The sequence below is a fragment of the Melospiza georgiana genome, chromosome 23, assembly GCF_028018845.1.
Source record: "Melospiza georgiana isolate bMelGeo1 chromosome 23, bMelGeo1.pri, whole genome shotgun sequence".
NCBI classification, from domain to species: Eukaryota; Metazoa; Chordata; class Aves; order Passeriformes; family Passerellidae; genus Melospiza; species Melospiza georgiana.
In genome coordinates, this window is record NC_080452.1 from 2,611,011 (window position 1) to 2,637,759 (window position 26,749).

Sequence of the window (26,749 nt, forward strand, 5' to 3'; positions counted from 1 at the left end):
CCACTTTCTACCAGTTGCTTTCAGCACAATTCCAGTTGCTCACAGCCACTCCCAGTCAATCCCAGCATGATTCCAGTCTCTGTCAGTGTGATCCCAGTCTAACCCAGCATGGACCCTGCTGCTCTCACTGTGATTCAAGTTTGATCCCATTTGCCCCCAACAGAGTTCCAGTTGCTCCCAGTTCCTCCCATTATGATCCCAGTTAACCTGAGATTAGTCCCAGTCCCTCCCAACAGGGTCTCAGTCATGCCCAGTTGCCCCAAGCATTGTCCGAGTTGTCCCCGGCAAGATCCCAGCTGTTCCCAGTGTGGTTCCAGTCGCCCCAGTATGGTTACAGGCATTCCCAGTACATCCCAGTTACCCCAGTAAGGTTCTAGTTACCTCAGAATGATGCCAGTCTTTCCCAGTAACTCCCAGTTGACCCAGTTATAGTCTCAGTCTTCTCAGCATGGTTCCAGAACCTTCCAGCCGATTAAAGTTTCTCCCAATATATGCCCATTTTCCTCCCAACATGGGCCCAGTAGCTCCCAGTAACCCCCAGTCAGGTTCCATTCATGCCCAGTATAATCCCAGTATGAGTGTAGCCACTCCAGTATGATTCCAGTCACCTGCAGTCTAATCCCAGTTGCTCCCAGTCACTCCTAGTCACTCCCAGTCTGATGCCAGTGCCCCTAGTGTCATCTCAGTTGCTCCCAGCATGGGCCTAGCTGTTCCCAGTGTGCTTCCATCACTCCCCTGTCGTTACAAACACTCCCAGTATGGTCCCAGTTGAAACCAGTTGCCTCTGCTCTAGTCCCAGTCACTTCCCAGATGATCCCAGTCCCTCCCAGCATGGTCCCACTCACTCTGAGTCGCCCCCAATGTGGTCCCAGCTTTCCCCAGCATGGTCCCAGCTGTTCCCAGTATAATTCCAGTCCCCCCAGTATGGTTCCAGACACTCCCAATATATCCCAGTTGCCCCCACATGTCTGTAGTCATTTCCAGACACTGCCAATGGCCCCAGTAAGGTGCCAGTTCTCCCAGTATGATCCCCCTGTCATGCCCAGTATATCCCAGTTGCCTCCAGCATGCATCCAGTCCTTCCCAGTTCCTTCAGTTTGCTTGCAGCATCATCCCAGTTTCTCTCAGTTGCTGCCAGTAGCCCAAAATGTGATCTCAGTCACTCACTTTGACCGCAGTATGATCCCAGTAAGCTCCAGTTTGATCCCAGTCACATGGCAGCCCTCCCAGTGTGGTCCCAGTTGCTTCCAATTTCTCCCAGTATGGTCCCAGCTGCCCCCAGCATGGTTCCAGTTGCTTCCTAGATCAACCCAGTCAGTCCCAGTATGATGCCATTTGCTCCCAGTGCGCTCCCAGTTGCTCCCAATGGGGCTCAGTATGGGGGACCATGTGCAGGGTGTGTTCCCAGTCACTCTCAGATACTCCCAGTATTAGTCCAGTCCCTCCCAGTATGATCCAAAGATGAGCCCAGTGTGCTCCCAGTCCCTGCCAGTATGAACCAGTTGTGCTCCACATGGTTCCAGTTGCTCTCTTTCACCCTCACTTTTGTTACAGTCACTCCCAGTATGTCCTAGTGTAGCCCAGTTACCTCCAGCATGTTCCCAGTCACTGCCAGTTGGGTTTTTGAGGGGATGTTTGGAGAATGAAGCAGTCCAAGGCTGAGCAGAAAAGGTCCCTCGGGGGGGACATAGGGGGTGCCGGTGGCGGCTGCCGGCAGAGGCAGCCTGGAGGAGCAGAGCCCTGTGTCCCCCAGGAGCCCAATGTGGGGAGCCCAGAGAGGGGGGAGCGCCGTCATTGGTGGGAACCTCAAGAGCCTGGAGAGGGGCAGGGGGGACTCCGTGGAGCCGCTGCAGCCCCGAGCAGAGAATGAGGGGAGAAGGGAGCCCGGGAGCCCAAAGAGTCCTGGCATCCCGAAATGGGGAGAGCCAATAGGGGAGAGCTTTTGGGATTGCTGGGACTGCCAGCAGCCTGGGCTGGGCAGGCACCGAGGAGAAGGGGGACCCACAATCCAAGCGTGACCCCAGCAACTGGGACAGGGGGGAACCTCCGAATACCAAAGGGGAGGGGAACTCCTGGGAGGCTTTTTCAGGACTGAATCTTGGTGTTTGGGAGGTTTATCTGAAGCCCAGGTGTCCTGTGAGTTGTAGAGATGGACATGGGCAGAGGGATCTTCAAACTCACCGTGTGTTGGGGAAGATGAAACAGGAAAGCCTTATAAATATGATTGTCAGGCAAAAGATTTTGATAATATGGAAAGTCTTAGCAAGATTGAGATGAAAGCAAGCTTTTAGATACCTTAGTTAGTGAACAATTGGAAAACAATGGTGTGGCCCGACTGAAGGTAATCCCCTTTTGATGAAACAATTCCCTCCACCTGCAGACAGACCCAGGGGTCAGAGCAGACCCTACAAGCTCAGCGGGAGGAGTCCAAAGAGAAGAATTTATGGTTTGAAATGTAACACAGTATGGTGATGTAATGACTTTTATAGGCTGTATGTAAACGCTATAGGATTTATATCTTGCCCTAGATTGGTTAGTGAGAAATAGAATATTCAACAGAGAAGAAGATTCATTGTGTTGTAATAGGAACCTTACTCTCTTACGCTCCTACCCTCTTACTCTAGGCTTTCCCATTACCAACCCCAGGGAAGGCTGCAAGGAAGAGGAAGATGCCCCGGGACACTAAGGCAGGTGAGGAGGAAGTCAATGCCCCTTTTCCCTCTGTGCTGCTCCATCTCCCAGCCCAGTACGGCCCTGGCTGCAGCACAGCCCTGGGGGGATCTCCTTGCCCTTGCCTGTGGCACAGAGGCAAATCCCATCCTGTCCTTGTCCTTCCTCCCCCAGAGCAGGAGCTGAGCATGGAGAGCAGGGAGGACAAATGCCCGCGGCAGAACCTGGTGGCAGAGGCCGTTTTGAGCGGCTCCATGGCGCAGGAAGGCAACGGGGAGGAAAAGCCCTGGAGCTGCCGCACGAGGAGGGGCTGCAAACGCAGCTGGCGGGGATCTGAGGGGGAAAGAGCCAGCCTGGGCCGGGAAGGCGGCCGGAGATGGAGCCAGAGTTCGGAGCTGGTACTCCATGAGCAGCTCCATGATGGGGAGAAGCCCGACAGGTGGTTGGAGTGTGTGAAGAGCTTCAGCTGCACCTCAAGCCTGATCCTGCACCAGCTGATCCACTCTGGTGAATGGCCCTATGAGTGTGGAGAGTGTGGGCTGAGCTTCAGATGGCGCTCTCACCTGATCAGCCACCAGGTGATCCACACCGGGGAGAAGCCCTACGAGTGTGGGCAATGTGGGAAGAGCTTCAGCAGGAGCTCCAGCCTCATCGAGCACCAGAGGACCCACACTGGAGAGAGGCCGTACGAGTGTGCGGAGTGTGGAAGGAGGTTCAGCCACTATTCTGCCCTGATTGTGCACCTGAAGATCCACACTGGGGAGAGGCCCTACGAGGGTTCCAAGTGGGGGAAGAATTTTAAGACCAGCTCCTATCTCCTCCTGCACTATCGGATTCACATGGACGAGAGGCCCTTCCAATGCCCTGAGGGTGGGAAGGGATTCAGGGACAACTCCACCCTGATCCAGCATCAACGCATCCACACCACGGAGAGACCCCATGAGTGTAAGGAGTGTGGGAAGAGCTTCAAAAGGAGCTCCTACCTGATCAGCCACCAGATGATCCACAATGGGGAGAGGCCCTACGAGTGTTCCGAGTGTGGGAAGAGCTTCAGCTGCAGCTCCAGCCTGAGTGTTCCGAGTGTGGGAAGGGCTTTACAAGCAGCTCCCATCGCCTCCTGCACTATCGGATTCACACAGAGGAGAGGCCCTTCTGCTGCGCCGACTGTGGAAAGGGATTCATGCAGAACTCCCACCTCATCATCCATCAGCGCATCCACACTGGGGAGAGGCCCTATGAGTGTCCCCAGTGTGGGAAGAGCTTCACCAGCAGCTCTAACTTGACCCGACACCAACGGAGGCACCGGTAAGGGAAGCCCTGTGAGTGCCCCGAGTGCAGGAAGAGCTTCGTGTGCTGCTCCAGCTCCATCCCCCACTGGAGGAGGCACTTTGGGCACTGCCCTGGTCACTCACATTCCCTGTGATCCATGTTGGCAACACACTCGGCTGCTTCTCCTTTTCGTTTGGCCTTAATTTTTTTCTCTTCTCCCTCTCTGCAGTCCAAAAGCTGAGAGGGATGGATCTGTCACCTCAAAACCACTCCAATCCCAGTGAAAACTGCTCGATCTTACCCGGAAAGGATTCAGGCCCACATCAAAACGGTTTTTTCCCACCTCAAACAAACTCTACCTCTTTACAAATTCACTTGATTCCACAGCTACTGTCATGGCTTAGATGGAGTTGGGAAGAGATTGGGAGATGTGGAATCTCAATTTCAAATGCTGGGATCTCAATTTCAAGTACTAGGGACTGGGTGTGTGGGATGTATTTATAGCAAATAAAACTCCCAGACTTACTTCTTTCTCTCTGCTTTCTCTCCCGTCATGTTCAGTCCGTTGCAGTTCTGTTTGCAGAGTGCCGCTCCCGGAGTGTCCCCTCACAGTTGCCGTCCTTGGCGAGAGCCCGCCCCTTTCCCCGCACGATTCCCGCCCTTTCCCTGCCCCCTTTCCCCTCACGGTTCCGCCCTTTCCCCGCCCCCTTTCCCCTCAGGGTTCCAGTGGGTTATGGGGGAGGAGGAGGGGCAGGAGGGATGGAAGAGGTGGGATGAAGGCGGAGAGAGAGCAGCGATGGAAGGAGGAGAAGGAGGTGGGGTTAGGGAGGAGGAGGAGGAAAAGGGATGGAAGGGGCAGGATGGAAGAGGAGAAGGAGGTGGGGATAACATAGAGGAACGGGAGGGGGGATGGAAGAGGAGGAGCGGGAGGAAGAGGAGGAACAAGGGCGGATCAAGGCTGAGCTGAAGGCGCAGAGCGGTTTCGAGCCCGGCCTGAATTCGCAGCCCCCACCTGCGGGATCATCGCCCGCCCCCCATCGTGCAGGTGATCAGGGAGAGGGAGGCCGGCCCAGATATCATTGGGGGTCCCTGGGTTGGGTTTCTGGGGGGACGACTGGAGAATGAACAAGTCCAAGGCTGAGCGGAAAAGGCCCCTCGGGGGCACATCGGGCGCTGCCGGTACCGTCCTGGCGGGGACGCCCTGGGGAGATCTCCTTGCCCTTGCCTGTGGCACAGAGGCAAATCCCATCCTGTCCTCGTCCTTCCTCCCCCAGAGCAGGAGCTGAGCATGGAGAGCAGGGAGGACAAATGCCCGCGGCAGAAGCTGGTGGCAGAGGCCGTTTTGAGCGGCTCCACGGCACAGGAAGCCAACGGGGAGGAAAAGCCCCGGAGATGCCGCACGAGGAGGGGCTGCAAACGCAGCTGGTGGGGATCTGAGGGGGAAAGAGCCAGGCTGGGCCGAGAAGGCGGCCGGAGATGGAGCCAGAGTTCGGAGCTGGTGCTCCATGAGAAGCTCCGTGATGGGAAGAAGCCCCACACGTGTGGGGAATGTGGGAAGAGCTTCAGATGGAACTCCAACCTGATCCTGCACCACAGGACCCACACTGGAGAGAAGCCCTATGCGTGTGGAGAGTGTGGGAAGAGCTTCAGGAGGAGCTCCAGCCTGATCAGGCACCAGAGAACCCACAATGGGGAAAAGCCCTATGAGTGTGGGGAGTGTGGGAAGAGCTTCAGGTGGAGCTCTAGCCTGATCCTGCACCAGAGGACCCACACGGGTGAGAAGCCTTTACGAGTGTGGGGAATGTGGAAGAGCTTCAGCGAGAGCTCCAGCCTTTTGAAGCACCAGAGGATCCACACTGGGGAACGGCCCTACGAGTGTGGGAAGTGTGGGAAGAGCTTCAGCTGCAGCTCTTACCTGATCAGGCACCAGATAATCCACACTAGGGAATGGCCCTACAAATGTGGGGAGTGTGGGAAGGGTTTTATTCAGAGCTCCCACCTGATCAGCCACCAGAGGATCCACAGTGGAGAACGGCCCTACGAGTGTGGGGAGTGTAGGAAGAGCTTCAGCTGCAGGTCTGACCTGACCAAGCACCAGAGGATCCACACTGGGAAACGGCCCTATGACTGTGGGGAGTGCGGACAGAGCTTCAGGTGGAGGTCTGACCTGATCAGCCACCAGAGAATTCATACTGGGGAGAGGCCCTACGAGTGTGGGGACTGTGGGAAGAGCTTCAGAGAGAGGTCCAGCCTGACCAAGCACCAGAGGATCCACACTGGGGAGAGGCCCCATGAATGTGGGGAGTGTGGGAAGAGCTTCAACTTGAGCTCCAGCCTGATCAAGCACCAGAGGATCCACACTGGGGAAAGGCCTTTCAAGTGTTCCATGTGCGGGAAGAGCTTCAGCCAGAGCTCCCACCTGATCACGCACCAGATGACCCACACTGGGGAGAGGCCCTACAAGTGTTCCAAGTGTGGGAAGAGGTTTCAGTCCAGCTCCCACCTCCTCCGCCACTATCAGATTCACACAGAGGAAAGGCCCTTCCAATGCCCTGAGTGTGGGAAGGGATTCAAGCGCAACTCCACCCTCATCACTCACCAGCGCACCCACACTGGGGAGAGGCTCTACGAGTGTGATAAATGCAGGAAGAGGTTTCTGACCAGCTCCAGTCTCGTCCTGCACTCTCAGATTCACACAGAGGAGAGGCCCTTCTGCTGCCCTGACTGTGGAAAGGGATTCCAGCGCAACTGCAACCTCGTCAAGCACCGGCGCATCCACACTGGGTAGAGGCCCTATGAGTGTCCCCAGTGTGGGAAGAGCTTCTCCAGCAGCTCTCACTTGACCCAACACCAACGGAGGCACCGGTAAGGGAAGTCCTGTGAGTGCCCCGAGTACAGGAAGAGCTTTGTGCGCTGCTGCACCTCACGGGTAGCCCCAGTGTAGGACTGGCTGTACAGGATGCATTTGCAGCAAATAAAACTTAGACTTACTGATTTCTCTCCCGTTCATGATCAGTCCGTTGCAGTTCTGGTTGCAGAGTACCGCCTCCCAGAGTGTCCCCTCACAGTTGCCGCCCTTGGCCTGAGCCCGCCCCTTTCTCCTCATGGTTCCGCTCTTTCCCTGCCCCCTTTTCTCTCGACGGTTCCGCTCTTTCCCTGCGCCCGTTTCCCCTCACGGTTCCACCCTTTCCCTGCCCCTTTCCCCTCACGGCTCCGGCCTTTCCCTGCCCCATTTCCCCTCAGGGTTCCGCCCCTTCCTCGCCCCCTTTCCCCTCACGGCTTGGCCTTCGGCGGCAGCACAAGAGGAGAGGGAGAATCTTGTGGCCCGGGCGCTCCCTGAAAGTGCCACAGCCCCAGGAGCATCGCCCCCCATTTTGCAGGTGCCCGGGCAGGGGGAGCGCGGCGCAAATATCCCAAGGGGGGTTCCTGGATTCGGGGTTTTTGGGGGGGAGGTTTGCAGCTGGCAGGGCTCCAAAGCCAAGCCGCAGATGCCTCTCGGGGGGACATCGGAGGGTCCCAGAGCCAGCAGTGGCTGCTCCCAGTATGAGCCCAGTTGGTCCCTCCATGTGCTTCCAGTTTCCTCGGCACTTCCAGTGTGAGCCTGGTCATTCCCAGTATGGGCCTGTGCACTCCCAGTATAATCCTGGTCACTTCCCCTGCCTCCCTGCAGGATCCCAGTGACTCCCAGACGAGGTCAGTCCCTCCCAGTCCTTCCCTATGATGATGCAAATTTCTCACAGCATGGTCCCAGTTGCTCCCAGTTCCTCCCACTTTCATCCAGTGTGTTCCCAGTTCTCCCAGTTGGCCCTAGCATAGTCCCAGGCACTCCCAGTATGATCCCAGTCTCTCCCAGCAGGTTCCCAGTCACTCCCACTTGCCATCCATGTGTTCCCAGTTCCCCCAGCACATTCCCAGTCTGGTCCCAGTCCCACACCCAAATGGTCTGAGACCCTCACACTATATACCAGTTGCCCTGAACATTCTGGCAGTCATTGCCAGGCACTCCCAGTCACCTCAGTGTGGTTCACTTGCCCCCAGTTATCTGCCAGGTGCTCCCAGTTGCTCTAATTATGTCCCCAGTTGACTCCCAGCAGGGCCTGGTAGTTCCAGTAACCCCCAGTCAGGGTCCAATCACACCCACTCTAATCCCAGTATGATTGTAACCACTCCTTGTATGATCCCAGTCACTTGCAGTCTAATCCCAGTTGCTACCAGACACTCCTGGTACAATTCCAGTCCCTCCAGTGTGATCCCAGTTGCTCCCTGTCAACGCCAGCATGATTCCAGTCACTCTGAGAGTGATCCCAGTGGCTCCCAGCATGGGCCCAGCTGTTCCCAGTGTGCTTCCATCACTCCATTATGGTTACACACACTCCCAGTATGGTCCCAGTTGAACACAGTTGCCCCTGCTCTAGTCCCAGTCACTCCCCATATGATCTCAGTTCCTCTCAGCATGGTCCCACTCACTCCCAGTTTCTCCCAGCATAGTCTCAATTCTCCCCAGCATGGCTCCGGTTGTTCCCAATGTGATTACTGTTACCCCAGTATGGTGTCCGACAATACCAGTATATCCCAGTTGTCCCCGGCATGTCTGTAGTCATTTCCAGACACTGCCAGTGGCCCCAGTAAGGTGTCAGTTCTCCCAGTATGATCCCCCAGTCATGCCCAGTATATCCCAGTTGCCTGCAGCAGGCATCAAGTCCTTCCCAGTTCCTCCAGTTTGCTTGCAGTGTCATCCCAGTTTCACTCAGTTGCTGCCAGTAGCCCAAAGTGTGATCCCAGTCGCTCCCTTTAAACCCAAATGTGATCCCAGTAAGCTCCAGTTTGATCCCAGTCACATGCCAGCCCTCTCAGTGAGGTCCCAGTATAATCCCAACTGCTTCCTATTTCTCCCAGTATGGTCCCAGCTGCCTCCAGCATGGTTCTAGTTGCTTCCTAGATCAACCCAGTCAGTCCCAGTATGATGCCATTTGCTCCCAGTGCGCTCCCAGTTGCTCCCAATGGGGCTCAGTATGGGGGACCATGTGCAGGGTGTGTTCCCAGTCACTCTCAGATACTCCCAGTATTAGTCCAGTCCCTCCCAGTATGATCCAAAGATGAGCCCAGTGTGCTCCCAGTCCCTGCCAGTATGAACCAGTTGTGCTCCACATGGTTCCAGTTGCTCTCTTTCACCCTCACTTTCCTTCCAGTCACTCCCAGTATCTCCCAGTGTAGCCCATTTCCCTCCAGCACTTTTCCAGTTCCTTCCAGTATGATCCCATTTGCTCCCAAGCACTCCCAGACAGCCTCAGTGTAGTGGCACTCACTGCCAGTATGATCCCTGTAACCTCCAGCATGATCCCAGTTCATCCCAGTATAAGCCCAGTTGTTTCCAATCACCTCCAGTGTGCACCGACACGCCCAGTTCCTGCCTGTTGCTCCTAGCATGTCCACAGTTGCTCACAGCTGCACCCAGTCACCCTCAGTATAATCCCAGTCACTCCCAGTTTATCTCATTTGCTCCTAACATAGTCTCAATTGCTCGCCGCAGGCTCCTGCTCACTCCCAGTATGATCCCAATATGATCCCAGTATAATATCAACACAAACCCAGTCCCAGCATGATACCAGTGTGATGTCAGTACAAAGCCAGTACAGTCCCAGTCACTCCCAGTGCAGCCCAGTCCCTGGCAGTGCTGCTACTGCTGGGATCCCCCAGCCCTGTGTGCGTTCCCCACTGGCGGATGTGCCGAGAGGAGCCCCAAGGGCTGGCAGTGGCCAGGCAGGGTCCCCAGCAAGGCCCAGTTTGGATGTGCAGCCCCCAATTTGCCCAGTTTGTCTCTCCTTTGGCCCGGGCCGGGTTCCCCCCGCCCGCAGCCGCTGGGAGCAGCCGAGAGCCCCGCGCTGCCCATCCCGACCTGTCCCGGCTCCCTCCCCGCTCCTGGCACGGGCTGCGAGGGCTGCGGGAACGGGGCACCGAGGGTGTGGCTGCTGCTGGGGGAGGAGGAGGAGGGAGGGAAGGGCAGGGAGGAAGGGGGAGGAGGAGGCGGGTTAAGGGGGAAGAGGAGGAGGAGGGGGAATGGAAGGGGCGGGATGGAAGAGGAGAACGAGGTGGAGATCAGACAGATGAGGAGCGGGAGGAAGAGGAGGGACAAAGGCGGATCAAGGCTGAGCAGACGGAGCCGCGATCGAGCCTTGCCTGAATTCGCAGCCCCCGTCTGTGGGATCATCGCCCCTCCCCCACATCGCGCAGGTAAGCGGGGAGGGGGATCCCGGCCCAGATATCCCGGGGGGTCCCTGGGTTGGGTTTTTGGGGAGATGTTTGGAGAATGAAACAGTCCAAGGCTGAGCGGAAAAGGCCCCTCGGGGTGACATCGGGGGTGCCGGTGGCGCCTGCTGGCAGAGGCAGCCTGGAGGAGCAGATCCCTGTGTCTCCCAGGAGCCCAATGTGGGGAGCCTGGAGAGGGGGGAGCGCCGCCATTGGCGGGAGCCTCAAGAGCCTGGAGAGGGGCAGGGGGGACTCCGTGGAGCCGCTGCAGCCCCGAGCAGAGAATGAGGGGAGAAGGGAGCCCGGGAGCCCAAAGAGCCCCGGCATCCCGAAATGGGGAGAGCAAAGAGGGGGGAGCTTTTGGGATTGCTGGGACTGCCAGCAGCCTGGGCTGGGCAGGCACCGAGGAGAAGGGGGACCCCCAATCCAAGTGTGACCCCAGCAACTGGGACAGGGAGGAACCCCCGAACACCAAAGGGGAGGGACCAGGGAGAGGCAACTCCTCTGAGGCTTTTTCAGGGCTGAATCTTGGTGTTTGGGAGGGCTTTCTGGAGCCTAGGTGTCCAGTGACTTGTACAGATGGACTTGGGCAGAGGGACCATCAAACTCACCGTGTGTTGGGGAAGATGAAACAGGGAAGCCTTATAAATATGATTGTCTGGCAAAAGAATTTGGGAATATAGAAGCTATAAGCAAGATTGAGATGAAAGCAAGCTTTGGGAAACATTAGTTAGTGGACAACTGGAAACCAATGGTGTGGCCCGACTGAAGGTAATCCCCTTTTGATGAAGCAATTCCCTCTGCTTGCAGCCTGATCCAAGGGTCAGAGCAGACCCTACTAGCTTAGCACAAGGGGTCCAAAGTGTAGTTTTTGGGGCTTAAAATGTAACACAGTGTGGTGATGTAATGCTTCTTAAAGGCTGTATGTAAATGCTATAGGATTTGTATCTTGTACTAGATTGGTTAGTGAGAAATAGAATATTCAACACAGAAAATAATTTATTGTATTGTAACGGGAACCTTACTCTCTTACGCTCTTACCCTCTTCCTATCTCACCCTCTCATGCTCTCTACCCCTCTTTTCTGTCGGGCCTGCTCCAAGCTGTGGCTGGCAGCTCCAAGAAGGGCCCTGCACCCAGGCCCTTTGCAATGAACCGCAAGTTCCATGACCTGGCTTCAGAGATCTCTCGTCTCCGTCTGTCTCGACCTTGCTACCCCCCGACACTCCTACAAACGTGCTCATGGCTTGTTTTCCCCAACCCAGGATTTCCCATTGCCAACCCCTGGGAGGTTGCGAGGAAGAGGAAGATGCCCTGGGACACTGAGGCAGGTGAGGAGGAGGTCAGTGCCCCTTTGCCCCTCTGTGCTGCTCCATCTCCCAGCCCAGCACGGCCCCGGCTGCAGCACAGCCCTGGGGGGATCTCCATGCCCTTGCCTGTGGCACGGAGGCAAATCCCATCCTGTCCTTGTCCTTCCTCCCCCAGAGCAGGAGCTGAGCATGGAGAGCAGGGAGGACAAATGCCTGCGGCAGAACCTGGTGGAAGAGGCCGTTTTGAGCGGCTCCACAGCGCAGGAAGCCAACGGGGAGGAAAAGCCCCGGAGATGCCGCACGAGGAGGGGCTGCAAACGCAGCTGGAGGGGATCTGAGGGGGAAAGAGCCAGCCAGGGCCGGGAAGGTGACCAGGGATGGAGCCAGAGTTCGGAGCTGGTGCTCCATGAGCAGCTCCATGATGGGGAGAAGCCCCACACGTGCGTGGAGTGTGGGAAGAGCTTCAGGTGGAACTGCAGGCTGATCCAGCACCAGAGGACCCACACTGGGGAACGGCCCTATGAGTGTGGAGAGTGTGGGAAGAGCTTCAGGAGGAGCTCCAACCCTATCGTCCATCAGAGGTTCCACAATGGGGAATGGCCCTATGAGTGTGGGGAGTGTGGGAAGAGCTTCAGGTGGAGCTCCCAACTGATCATGCACCAGAGGATCCACACTGGGGAGAAGCCCTATGAGTGTGGGGACTGTGGAAAGAAGTTCAACCAGAGCTCCCACCTTATCCTGCATCAGAGGATCCACACAGGGGAGAGACCCTATGAGTGTGGAGAGTGTGGAAAGAGCTTCAGCTGCAGGTCTGACCTGACCAAGCACCAGAGGACCCACACTGGGGAGAGGCTCTACGACTGTGGGGAGTGTGGGAAGAGGTTTCTGACCAGCTCCAATCTCCTCCGCCACTATCAGAGTCACACAGAGAAGAGGCCCTTCCAGTGCCCTGACTGCAGGAAGGGGTTCAGGGACAACTCCACCCTCATGAAGCACCGTCTCATCCACACTGGGGAGAGGCCCTACGAGTGTGATAGATGCAGGAAGAGGTTTCAGACCAGCTCCCATCTCCTCCAGCACTATTGGATTCACAGAGAGGGGAGGCCCTTCCAATGCCCTGAATGCGGGAAGGGATTCAGGGACAACTGCACCCTCATCAGACACCGGCGCATCCATACTGGGGAGAGGCCCTATGAGTGTCCCCAGTGTGGGAAGAGCTTCTCACAGCGCTCTCACTTGAACAAACACCAATGGAGGCACCAATAAGCGAAGCCCTGCGAGTGCCCCAAGTGTGGGAAGAGCTTCATGCGCTGCTCCAGCTCCATCCCCCACTGGAGGAGGCACTTTGGGCACTGCCCTGGTCACTCACATTCCCTGTGATCCATGTTGGCAACACACCTGGCTGCTTCTCGTTTTGGTTTGACCTTAATTTTCTTCTGCTTCATCTTCATCCCTTAAAATCAGCCAAAACTGGGTTAAATGAAATAAATTGATCAAAGATAGCTAAAGTCCCAAAATTTCAGAGGTTTTTAGGGGGAATTGATGGTTTGGGGACAATATTCTGGTGGATTTGTGCAGTCTGTGAGGGGAGATTTTGCACAGTCTTCTCCATCTGTTTGCACTCCAAAAGCCAAGAGACTCATCTCAAAAATATTGAATCCCATGTCAAACAACTGAATTTTATTCATACAGGCTCAATCCCACTTCAAAATGCCTTGTTCCCACACTAAAAAACTCAACCCCATGACAAACTCACTCCATTCCACAGCTACCAGAGTGAGATGGGGTTGGAGGAGACTGGGAGAAGTGGGATCCCAATTTGGAGCGGTGGGATGGGGATTGTATGGGGCTGGCTGGGTGGGATATATTTGATAGTAAATCAAACTTTCAGAGTTAGTGATTTCTGTCCCATTCATTTTCAGTCAGTTGCAGTTCTGTTTTCAGAGTGCTGCCTTCTCAGCTGATTGTGTTTGTGTCCTCCTTTCTCTCCTGCCTCTCTTTGCCTGCTCTGTTTCTCTCTCAGTGCCTCCCTTGAGCCATGGCAGCTGCCACCAAAGACCCTGCCCTGATTTAATTCCCAGTGCAGGAGCTACAACAGCCATGGGTGAAGTTCTGAAGGCTGGCTGTGAAATGTCACTGTAGGATCTTGCTCCACTTGGCTTTCAGCCCCTTCTTAAGAGCTTTGCCTTCAAGGGCAAGAACATCTTTTCCTGGCTGGGAACTGGAATTCCAGACCCTTGGAGTGTGTGCCATGCAGGACCATACAGACTGGGGTGTTGCCTTCTCAAGGCGTGGCGACCTCGTTTTAGTCTGGCACGGTGGCCCAAAGCCCAGGGTCACTCGGTCCATGTGGTCCTGACACCAATGTGGTGGACAGCAAATGGCGTTTATTGAGGGGTCACAGGGGTCATTTATAGCTTGGACAGTCAGTGTCATTTCCTTCTGCTCATGTCCGGCTGGGTGTGGCTAGGCACGGAGCAAAGGTTTGACTGCAGGGGTGGGGGGATGTCCTGACTGACCATACAGCCTGATTTCTTCTGCACGCAGATCCCTGGCTCTCCACATTTCCCCCCTCCCTCATTATTAGTAAAAATCATATAAAGTTATAAAATGTAGAGGTTACAAAATTTCATGGGTTAGTAAAATTAGTATAAAATTGTAAGTGTGTTAGTATCTGGCATGCCTTAAAGTAATTGTTGGTGCTCGAGAAACATAATGTTGACAGTTTCTAAACGCCTTTTAACGAATAGCACCAGTTTGTTTAATATGCAAGGCCCGAAGATTAGGGTTAGTAAGATTATAGTGAGTGGGCCTATTAGGGTAGAAATCAGGGTGGTGAGCCATGGGGACCGGTTGAACCACGACTCGAACCAGCCCTGTTTAGCCTCTGTCCATTTTTCTTAGGTTTAGTCGGTTCCTCAGTTCGGCCATGGAGTCTCTGACGACTCCGGTGTGGTCTGCATAAAAGCAGCATTCCTCTCTCAAGGCAGCACACAGGCCTCCTTGCTGCATGAACAAGCGGTCCAGTCCTCGCCTGTTTTGGAGGACAACCTCTGAGAGCGAGGAAAGGGATTTTTCTAGGGAAGAGATGGATTTCTCGATCTTTTGTAAGTCCTCGTCAACAGTCATCTGCAGTTGTGCCAGTCCTTGATGTTGCATTGCAAGGGCCGAGATGCCTGTGGCAGCGCCGGTAACTCCTAAACCGAGGAGCATTGTGATGGTGATGCCTGCTATCACATCTCATTTGTGGAGCCGGTCGGGTTCCTCGAACAAGCGGTACACCTCTTCTTCCTGGCGATACAGGACTCTGGGGACAATTAGAACTTGGACACAAAAGTCAGTAGAATGATCGAATTTGTCAAGGAGTACACATGGGCTTACCCCGGATCGTTGACAGACCCACATTCCCGATGCAGCTGGGATCACCCACTGGAACTTCCCTCCCTTAAGTTTGATGAATTCCCGGCAGACGTTGCCCATCTGCTTTGCCAAGGTTGCATTGCCAAAGCATTTGCCTTGGCCCATAACCTGACTTAGGGTAACGCCTCTCCGGGGGGTGTCCCATCTGCATTGGCGTGGATTGTCTGACTTTGAGAAGATGAATGGGAGATCGAGGGCAACACCTTCGTAAAAAGGGGGTTGTGCATCATAGCATAACCAGCATGACTCTGTGGAGTTCGGGTTGGATTGGTTTAACGATAAGAAGGTAGCATTTAACACGCTTAAGAATGGAATGGAGAGGGTTGGTTTGGCTAAAGGATCAGATGGGGAAGTAAGTTTTGGCATCTGTGTTTTGCGGCTAGAACTACCGTTAACTGCGATCCCCTTCCTGGGTCTACTCATTGCTAGAACCGGATTGGGTCCGACTGATTGGGATATTGGAGCTGCGAGTCTGATAATTTCTATGTTCACCCAGATGTGGCGAGAGAGATGAACAAACGCTGTCCACACTTTGCCCGTGGCCCAGCCATCATGGGTCGGCTGCAGGATTGTCATTATATAGCCTCTGCAGGTGTGCTGTTTCCTGCCTTGGGGCGAAAGCACATGCCCCTCCATATAAAATTTTGGTTTGAGGCAGCCGTGGGGAGTATACTTAATTTGCAGGAACTTATCAGGCTGTTGTGGTTTCCATCTATTGCTTGTCACAATAGTTTCACACCCCCAATATCCACAATGTCCATACCCTGGGTAATTACAATAACTTTTTCCTGGGTTGGAAGCAGGGCACCAGTAGGTCTGAAATAATGTCGTCTCCTGAAATTTGGGGTGCCCTGTATGCGAGGGAAAAATGTCTTTTAGCCTGAACTCGAAAGATGGGGTGTTGGCTGTAACAATTTCTTTGATGACCCCCTCACCTGAGAGATGGCATAGAACCCACCTGAATGGCTGGTGAGGGTAATGTATCTGCCTGTCCTCCGCCTACTAACCTTAGAAACAAGATCACACAGATACTGTTGCTGCTTTGATTTTGATGGTGTGAGCTTCTCAGGTGATGTCGGGTTGCTTGGTAGTCTCTCTCTCTTTCCCAGTATATGGGGCATATGGGTTGTGGGGGCGTCCAATGATCCAGTCCTGCAAACAAAGTCTCACAATTCTCATGAGTTTCACTTTGAAGGTCTGGTTTAATAGATTTGAGTAGACACCATTTGATGTCCCCATCTTTTTTAACGGCCGCATATCCCCGCCCCGTGAGCACTAATCTCCAACCTTGTTCCCACTCCCCTGGTTCATTTTTGATCACAACCCGTGGGCCTTCCTCTAGTGCTCGAGTAGCCCAGTGTCTCTGGGCAGGACTGTTGTTTCGTCCCCCCTAGGGAATTGATTTAACGCTAGCAGCACAGTTGCTAGTATGCGCGCCTGGTCACTCGGGGGAATGGCATTGGTGAAGCCTTCTGTCTTTGCTAGTACTTCCAGCTTAGTTTTCAGAGTCTGGTTTGCTCTTTCGACGATGGCTTGTCTGGTGCTGTTGTATGGGATGCCATGTACCAAGGCGATGTTCCATTTTGAGACGAATGCTTGGACTGTCTTTGAGATGAAGTTTGAGCCGTTGTCTGTTTTGATTTGTTTTGGAACCCCAAGCCATGCCATGGCTGTTAGCCAATGTTGGATGGTCGCTTTGGAACCGGTCTTGAGATGCTGTGTGGCCACAATCATGCCGCTGTACGTATCTATGGTAACTGCAAGCCACGCTCGGGGTCTCAACAGAGGGCATTGGGTGAAGTCTGTTTGCCATATTTCTGAGGCTTTGAGGCCTCTGGGGTTGACGCCACTTGACCACAGCAGCGACTTCTGGCAGTGGGGGCACGTGGCGACGACGTGCTTTGCGTCTGCGGTAGAAATCCCGCACCTTTTCGCAAGTGCTTTATCTCCGATGTGAAGGGATTCGTGCAACTGACAAGCTTCTTTCAGTGTCCATACGCCTTTTGCGGCGGTGTCAGCCTTGTCGTTGCCAATTTGGTAGAATCCTTTGATCGGGTCATGGCTGTTGATGTGGATGACTGATATGGTGCCTTTCCGTGAATAGAGTGCTTCCTCCAGCATCATTGCCACTGTGGACACTGACACACCTGGTCCGGACATGGCTAGGCAGAGCTTAGCCACAAATATGGAATCAGTCACAATGTTTAGGTGTTCTTCTGGGAACAGGCCGCATGCTAGCACTATGGCTGCTGCTTCAAGCTGTTGGGCCGAAAGCGTGGGGTCGGTTGTCTTGACACATTGCCACTGTTCTCCTGACTGCCATACTGCCGCTGCGGTGAAGGTCTGCGATGATGCATCCGTGAAGATGGTTGGTCCTGCCCGTGGTCGGTCGATTACCTTTGGTGCAGGTCGATGTCAATGACCGTGAGCAGCCGAGTCCAAGGGGGTTTTTCCTTGGGCTCAGCTGTAGCAAATCTCTCCTCCAAAGCCTGCAAGGGCCATGGCTAGATATTCAGATATTGTTGTTGACTGCGCGGAGAGCTGTTTGCAGAAAGGCAAGTATATCTTTGAAGGTTCGATGCCCAGATGTCTTAGGGCGAGTTTCCTGCCTTTCATGATGAGGCTGCTGAGGCACTCGACTCCCGGGGAAAAGGCACATGATGGTTTCCCCAAGACCACCCATAGTATTGGTTGGGCCTTGTCGGGGGGTCCTTGGGCTAAGGGTCCCGCTCCCCCCTTTTTTGTAAAGTGGACATACAGATCGACTGGTGCACTTGAATCCCATCTGGTGAGCATGCTCTCTGACATCTGGCGTTCAATGAAGTTGAGCGAACTTATCGCTTCCGGTGTCAGGGTTTTCTGCTCCCATGGGTTCTTTCCTTTCAAGAGGTCATTTAGAGGGTCCATGACCTCAGGAGGAATCAGGACGATGTTGTGGAGCCACTGTAAGGACCCTACCAGCTGCTGCACGTCGTGGAGTGTCTTGGTGTGTCGGCGGGTTTTCATCTGGGGAGGAGTTATGTAGGAGCTTGTGATTCCCACTCCTAGGAAGGTCACGCACGGTCCCTTTTTTATTTTTGCACTCACAACCTCAAAGCCATTTGTCTTTAAGGTCTCGGAGATGGTTGATACCAGCTGGTCTACTTGTCTTGTGGATGACGCGGCGACCAGGATGTCGTCTATGTACTGCATGATGGTCACAGTCGGACTGCTCTGCCAGACTGGTGCTAGCGCTCGGTCCACTGTGATCTCGCAGATGGTGGGAGAGTTGACCATTCCTTGGGGTAACATTCTCCACTGGAAGCGTAGGTTGGGCCGCTGGCTATTTGGAAAGGCGATGGAAAAGGCGAACCACTCCTTGTTGTCTTCGTGCAGGGGAATAGAAAAGAAGCAGTCTTTGATGTCGAGCACTGCACAGGGTTGTCCTCTCGGTATCATCGAGTTCATGGGCAGTGAAGTTTGTATGGGGCCCATAGGCTGGATTCTCTGGTTCACTTCCCGCAGGTTGTGCAGGAGATGAAAGCCTTCACCAGACCAATTAGGTATTATGAAGATCGGGGTGTTCCATGGACTCATGGAGGGTTCTGTATGATTCTTGTGTAACTCATGGCTAGCTCAATGAGAGCAGTTATTCGAGGCGTTGACAAGGGCTGGATCCCCACCGGATCGACTGATTTCCAAGTCAGCTTGATGGGCAATGGCGGGTATGTGACAGTGGCCCTTAGAATAAATTTGTCACCCTAACGTCCAGCAGGGCTAGGGCATCCCTCCCCAACAAGGGTGGGCAATCCGACATAACATATGTAGTGAGGGTGATAGTTCTTCCTGGTCCTCTTTCAGTGCAGAGGGTTATTGCTACTGGTTGGGTGCATTTGTAGGCTCGGGACAGCCCTTCAACTCCGCCCACCATGGGGGCTTCTTCTAGCTTCCATTGTAGAGGCCAGTGTATGTCTGGGATGACAGTGACATCTGATCCTGTGTCCACCCAAAAGGGAAGGCAGATGGCCGAGTCGTCGGAGCTGTTGTGGAGATGACACGCTGCCCACACGATCAGTGGGTAATTGCGCACCTTCGCGGTGAAGGCCACCCATGGGTCTCGTTCCCATGCTTTCATGGCCAAAGCCACCCAGGGGCCTCGCCCCCAGGGAGCTGTTCTTGGTATTCCTGAGGTGCAGATGGGTTTGATTGAGCCATTGGTTGGGCGACAAAGTTGGTAATTTCTTGAGGGGGTGGTGGGCATGGAAGCCCTGTGCCCCATTGAGGGTTGTTGTAGCTGGGCCGCTTCATGTTCCAGGTGGGAGGAGGCTGGGTACGGCCCAGCTGCCCTCTCCCTCTCCCGTTTCCCTGAGGCCTGGATCTGCATTCCTCAGCTAAATGCCCCTTCCTTCCACATGCCCAGCATGGTCCCCTAAGTTTCCCCTGGCGTGGTGGAGCAGCTGCTGGTTGGCATCCTGACTGGGGGCAGTTTACTGCCACGTGGCCTGCCTGGCCACACTTGAAGCATGCCATCACACTGGTTATTGCAGTGTGAACTGCTGCTTGGATGGGAGCTAGGTGTTCTTCCTTTGCAACGTGTCTGATCATGGTAGCAATATTGGACCCAGGTGGCAGTGATCTTAAGATGTCTTTGGTGGCTGAGTTGCATTGCTGGCGTAGGCAGTCTGCTAGCACAGGACCCTTCGCCTCTGAGGGTAATGCAGAGGAATCTAATGCTGCCTGAAGGCGGCCCACAAACTGAGTGAAGCTCTCACGCTCACTCTGCTTTACAGTAGACCATGGCGATGGTTTGGCTATTACTTTGGAAGCAACACAGATGGCTTCTCGGGCAGCACGGGTTGTTGTCATAACCTCATGGGCCCGCAGGCCCTCAGCCTGTTGCTGGGGGGTGATCATAGTGGGGTCTGTGCCCATTAGCCTCTGTATGCTGGAGCCGTGCAGTGGGTGGTCTGCCCCTGTTACTAAGGCTAGCTGCTTTACACAGTTGTCCTCCCATTCCTGTTTAAAAACGATCATCCTCGCCCCATCAAAAATCAGCCTGCAAGTCTGTTTGATATCAAAGGGAAGCGTATCATCGCTTCCAAAAACGCTGTCAATGAGTGTGGAAACCATAGTGGAATTAATCCCCCTGTCTGCAAGCGCTTTAATAATTGCCTGTACATCTTTTGGGTTTACCGGGGAGTAGGTTCTTTGGTTTCCGCCTGCCCCCCCCACACGGACCGGGAACACCAACGTGGCAGACGGAGCCCACTCTGCACAAGCCATTTTTATTTTCTGCCAGTCTGTAAGCAGGGTTCGATCTTTCTCTGATATCCCCTTAACCCACGCAGGAGCGCTGTGGCTAGTGATCTTATATGCCGCTACTCTCTTTTTTTTAAAACCCGAATCCGTGTCGGAATCCTCTGACCATCTTTCGAGCCCTTCGCGGCTCGAGTCCAAGTCCGAGCCGGAAGTCGACTGGCCGGACATTTCCGGGCTGCTGTGCTGTTTTCTTGGGCTCCGACCCCGCCCCTTCTTGCGGGGGTCGGGCATTCCCTCCCTCTGGGCTCCCCCCGCCTCCTGCTGGGGAAGGTCCTTGCCCTATAAGGACCTAATGTGAATTGAGCGCTCTGATTGGTCTTACGCTCCTTCTTGGGGGCCACCCCTCCTCCCCGCTTGCCCATGCTTGCGCTGTTCATCGAGCCTTCTGCATTTCTGCCCCCCGTGTCTTCATTCCAGCCCTGGTCACGCGCTCCAGCGCCATTTTTAAACGCATATGGCGGGGGTGCCTTTTTATCAACCGCTTCGGGGTCTGATATTATAGCAGCATTCCACGCCTCCTCTGCTAGCCCCTGCCAAAATGCCTGCGCGTGCACCCCCCCTTCTGATGGTGAGTCCGGTCGCTGAGGGGGTTCCGGCGTTCACGCCTCCGCGGTTTGTGTCACTGCCCCTACCCCCAACTGTGGCGTGGCTAATAAACAAGTTCATGTGGCTTTCCAGGTTTCTTGCTCTTTCTGAGCTTTTTGCAAAGCCTGGATAACTCTGCCCCATGATTTGAGGGCTTTCCCTGAGCCTGAGGACATGGTTTCCTCGGCCAGAGCCTTTGTGCAATTATCTCAGATCTCCGAATTGAGAATGTCTACTGGGCTTTCTATAGCCCCAAGCTTAATCAGTCTCGGTATTGCAAGACATAGATCTTTAAGCTTACACTCGATGCCCCACTGCGTGTGGATCTGACTTACGACCTTCGTGATAGCGTCCATGCTCCCCGCTGGTCCGGGGGCGTCCCCCCCGCTGCACTAGGCCAGTTGTGCAGACGCCGGTCCCTCGTCCAGGCGATCCCCGAACCCTGGGTGCTGATCGGTCCCGAGGTTTTGGCACCACTGGGGTCGTGTGGACTGGGATCCCACAGACTGGGACTGCACAGACTGGGACCATATGGATCAGGACCATACAGACATGGATCATACAAACTGGCATCATATGGATCAGGACCATACAGACTGGGATCATGTGGACTGGGATTTCACAGACTGGGACCATATGGATCAGGACCATACAGACTGGGATCATACAAACTGGGATCATATGGATCAGGACCATACAGACTGGGGTCATGTGGGCTGGCATTCTATGGGTTGGGATTGTATGGGTTGGGATTGTACAGGCTGGGATCACGTGGACCAGGATTTCACGGGCTGGGACCATAAGCATTAGGAGCAGAGATTGGGATCATCCAAACTGGACCATATGGACCGGGATGGCTGCACCGGATCAATGTGAACCAAGGGGGTCCCGCCCTGCCCAGGGGTCCCTCCCCATCCTGCCCGGGGGTGCAGCCAAAGCTTCCCGGGATGAACACAGAGGTTCAGGAGGGATCCCAGTGCCAATCCCATTTCTGATCCTGGTGCCAGTCTCAGAGTGATCCTGGCGCTGATCCCGGTCCCAGTTCCAACCTCGGTCTCTGTCTCAGTCCCGGAGCACTCCCAGTGCTGATTCTGGTTCTCATGTCAATCTTAATCGCAGAGCAGTGCCGGTCCTAGTCTCAGTCTCGGTCTCAGAGCAGTTCTGGAGCCAGTGCTGCTACTGGTGCTGGTCTTGGTCCCGGAGTGCTCCCAGTGCCAATCTCAGTCTCGGTCCTGGTCCCAGAGAGCTGCCGGTCTCGGTGCTGGTTCCGGTGACGGTCTCGGTCTCAGTCCTAGAGCGCTCCCGGTCTCGGTCCTGATCCCGGTCCCAGAGCAGTCCCGGTGCGGGTGGCGGGTTCCAGTCTCGGTCCTGATCCCAGTCCTGGAGCGCTGCCAGAGCCAGTCCCAGTTCTAAAGTGCTCCTGGTGCCGGTCCCAGTGTCAGTCTTGGTCCCAGTCTTGGTCCCAGTGCGAGTTCTGGTGCTGGTTCTGGTCTGGGTCTTGGTCCTAGTCTCGGTGCTGGTCCTGTAGCGCTGCCAATCTCAGTTCCAGTGTTGGTCTCAGTCTTGCTGCTGGTGCTGGTTCTGCTGCTGGGTTTGGTCTTGTTCCCGAGAATTTAGGTCCATTTGAGTGATTTTAGGCCAAACTGGGCAGGTTTAGGGTGGGTTTCAGATCCCTTGCAAGGATTTGAACCCTTTTGGGTGGATCTTAGGCCCCTTTGGCTGATTTTAGGCCAAATCTGGTGGGTTTTAGGGTGGATTTTAGATCCCTTTGGCTGATTTTAGGCCCATATGGGTGGATTTTAGTTCTCTTTGGGTAATTTTACCTTTTAGGTCCCTATGTGTAATAGATGGCTAATGAGATGATTGGCTCTCGCAATTAAGGGATGAATACTGTATGAATATTAAGAGAAGCTTTATTGATGTGTGATTATGTTATTGCAGTCTGTTGTTTAGATGTCCTCGGTTCTCCCCACAGTCCCCTTTCCCCCTATTGTTGCCATCAGCCAGCCTGAGCCATTCAGGACAGGTGGAAAGAAGGCGAGTAAAAAAACTTATTCCTGGGGAGGGGGCGTGGCATGACAGCACCTGACCCTCCAATGAAGCTGCAGGAAAGCAGAGTCCACCAATAAACAGCAAAGAAGAGTTGACTGACAGACTATGGGAGGGGCCAGGGTTGGCTGATGCAATCCCTGGGGTATAAAAGGTGAAGCATCCATCTTGAGGATGGGCCAGGCATGTGGTAGGCAGCCACGAGGGAAGCTCCCAGGCCTGTTCTTCCTTATTTAGTCCTTTTGTTGTCATTTTTGTTAAGGTTGAATAAAACTTTTAAAATTTTGAAAGTCAGCAGTCATTTCTCACATTAACCATGGGTTCCTTTACTGGAGTTTGGTGCACAGGAGAAACACCAACCATATGTTCTGAAGAGGTCAAAATGACACAAAATTTTACTGGCAAAGTACAAAAAATCAAGAAACTTTGGGAAAAGATATACTAAAACATGCAATTCAACATAAAACACAATAGCAGTAACTTCATTAACTCAGCTCGTTGCACCTGGAAACGTTTAATCACTTCAGTTGTTGAGGTATCAAAAAATGTTCCATATCAAGAGCATTAGAAGGAGAAGACAGAGAGACAGGGGGACAGAAGCTCTATAGAAAGAAATGAACATGGCTACCAACTGCTGGGGTTCCAGTGTGGGTGAGACACAAACCCCAGCATGGAGCCCTTGGGACACATCAAGGCCCCTCTGGAACAAAGAAACCATTGCTGACAGTCCAGAAACTCATGGAACCAAGGGAACCTTGTGACAATGCAGATCCAAGGACACCATGGTGGCACTATGGAACCTCATGGGAGCAAAGAGGCCATTGTGACACTCTGGTGCCTCATGGAATCAGGGGGACCAATTGTGAAACTCAGGCCCCCTATGCAACCAAGGGCCACGGATGAAGCTGTGGGACCCATGGAACCAAGGAGCCGTTGTGACACAGCGGGGCCATGGGGAGCTGAGGGGCCATGGTGACATTCCAAGTGCCAAGCCGTTGTGACACAGCGGGGCTATGGGAAGCCAAGGGGCCATTGTGACACTGCAGAAGAAAGGAGAACACTGTGACACTCCAGGGACTCCTGGAATCAAGGAGACCCTTGGGACACTGTGGGGCCCCATGGAACCAAGGGGACAGGGAGCAGGTGTGGCTGGTTTGGCTTCCCGGGGGCTGCTGGACAGGTCTGGCTGACCTTGGCATGTCAAGGGCTGCTCCTCATCTGCCCCTGAAGGACTGGGACTCTGGGCTCTCCTTCCTATGGGAGAGAACTGTCCTCATCCTCCTCCATGGCCCTATGGCCAAAACTGGGATTCCTTCTCCAAATTCCCTTACATGCAAAGATTGTTCCCCGATGAAATCTGCCAGGAGAGACAGATCTGGCTGCCTTGGCTATCTGGAGCCACCTCTCATCTGTTGGAGAATTTTGCTGAGACATGGCTTGAAGGAAAAAAGGCCATGAAAATATACAGCTGATGGAAAAGTAAAAGGCAGCTGTGAGGACCAAATTCTCAAAGCCTGTTTCTGTAAACAACAAAGTTCTCAGGCACATTTCTGTAAACAACAAAGTTCTCAGGCTGTTTTTTCATAACAGGTAAATATCTTGTCCTTGGATAAGTTTTGGGAAAGCAAAAGTGACAAACATGAAGGCCTTGAGAACCGTTCATATCAGGGTGAGAAAACAAATCTTGGTTTCAATAACAAAACACAGGTATTGAAAACAAAAGGAGGGGTTAATGTGTAATCTGTAACCTATGATGAGCTTGGGTTTTGCAATATGTATGAGCCTAATTAACACTGTTATAAAATGTGCATGATGGATGAATAAATCGGAGTTCGATGCTGATCAGAGGATGGGTTGTCTCCCTTCGCTTTCTACAAATGGTGACACCCGATCGTGATACGGCAATGCACCACGAAGGAGCGAAGAAACAGGTCAGGTCTTAGCAGCGGGATGGCAGTAAACACGACAAAATGGATAAAAAAGAAGCTGAGACGCGTTGTGCCTTGGGTGTCGTACAGGCAAGCCCAACTGATACATGCTGCACGGACCTTGAAGAGGCTGGAATCAGCGCTGACGATTTTAGGTATGGAAAGGCAAGCAGCATATGACTTATTTATTGCTTTTTTGCAGAAAAGGCAGGTTAAGGGGGTAGATTTGCAAAAGGATTTACAAGGACTTTTGGCTGACGGCTATGCTAGAGGTGTTTTCCTCAATCCCCATACGGTTCACGAGTTAACGGAATGGCATAAATTCGGTGATTTATTGTGGGAGGCTACTTTAGATGGTGGTAAAACTGCCAAGAAGTTAGGTAAATATGGTGGGTTGTTCACAATGAATTACTGCAGTTTCAGGCCACAAAAGAGGCTGCCCAGCAGGCTAACGCCGCTCATGGGTGTAATAAAGGATACGATCCGGACAGGGGATTACCCTTGGCCTCTGCAATGAGGACGGTTTTATTACCTGCTTCGCTGCCCTCTTCAGCAAGCCAGGCTACACAGAGCGCTTCTGAGGCTCCCGCACCCTCTGAACAACAGCAGCCATGGCCGAGACCCCCCGATCAGCTCCCGAAAATCAATCATCTGATCCCTGGGGCAGAAAACGACCTAGCGGGGCTATTGTAATGGAAGCTGGCATGGGCTGCGCTTGCCACGCTATGAATAAGCGGGAGGGGGAGCTTATCAGCGCTGCTACCCAGCTGGCTTGTCCTGTTGTATCCACAGCGCAGGAGGGAGGCAGCATGCAGGCTACTATTACAGATTTTGATTTGAAATTGCTGTCTCAACTGAGATCTACTGTTAGTCAGTTTGAAGTGAAAAGTGAGCCAGCCAAACAGATGTTAGATTATATTTTTGATGCCAACCTTCTCCTTCTGGAGAATGATTGTCATGAGATAACTAAATTGATCTTATCTCAGCCCCAGCAATTCTTATCTAATGCTCATTGGCAAGGGCTTGTAAATAAATGCGTAGCACAATTAGGGCTAGGGACCTCTCAGAATCAGGTGTTAGCTGCTCATGCACTTCTTCAAGTGCCAGTTGCATCGGCACCAGCAAATAGAAGAGGCCGCATGAAATGTTACCGATGTGGAGGCATGGGTCACAAGCACCGGGAATGGCAGGCTGCAGGACTCTGGTGCCGGAGATGCCGTTCGGACACTCATAATACGAGCGCTTGCAGACGGAAATCGGGAAACTTCCCCGGGAGTACGAACCGCAGTGACCAGGCACCAACAGAAGTCGTCGCTGCAGCATCAGCACCCTCTCCTGTCTCCAACCCAACACCACAGGGAGCCGCTGCGGGGGGAGCGGAGCCACTGCGGGAGGAGTGACCCGCACCGCCACGGCTGCAGCGCGGACGGAGCGCGCACCGCACCCAGCGCGGGGGGGTTCGCCCGCTCCAACACAAGCGGCGGGGGACCAGAGCGCTTTTCCAGCGCCAGCGCTTGTCTCTCCACTCCACAGCTGGCAAAGAGCTTCGGTTTTAGACCTAGCAGCCGTGGTGGATGTGACTCTTGTCAACAAAAGGAAAAGATCCCTACTGCAATTGGGAAACCAGTGATAATAAACAAGCGACACCAAGGAGCATTAGAATCCAGACGTTCCTCGCCTAGCCGATTTGGCTCAGCATCCGTTATGCTGTCAGAATCACCTGCAGTAACATAGACTTTAACATCAGAGGCACACATGGCTCGGTCGGTGGAACAATCAAACTCTGAAATTGTATTTTGAAAAATTTAAAAATGTTAAAGATGTGTGGAAGCGATTGTATGGGTGAGATGTAGTGAGTGTGCTTTTTATGTTCTTTGAGATTTGCTTGGATGTGATAGATGTAAAGGCAAACACTGAATTCAAAAGAATTTTTCCACAGGTATACCTTAAAAACAAACTTCTTGTGTTTAAGTGC

The 26,749-nt window shown here is 53.7% G+C and overlaps 1 pseudogene; it reads left to right on the forward strand.

Moving 5' to 3' along the window:
* The first annotated feature begins 1,906 nt into the window (after window positions 1-1,906).
* LOC131093000 (zinc finger protein 585A-like) lies at window positions 1,907-24,688 on the forward strand (annotated as a pseudogene).
* The last annotated feature ends 2,061 nt before the right edge of the window (window positions 24,689-26,749 follow it).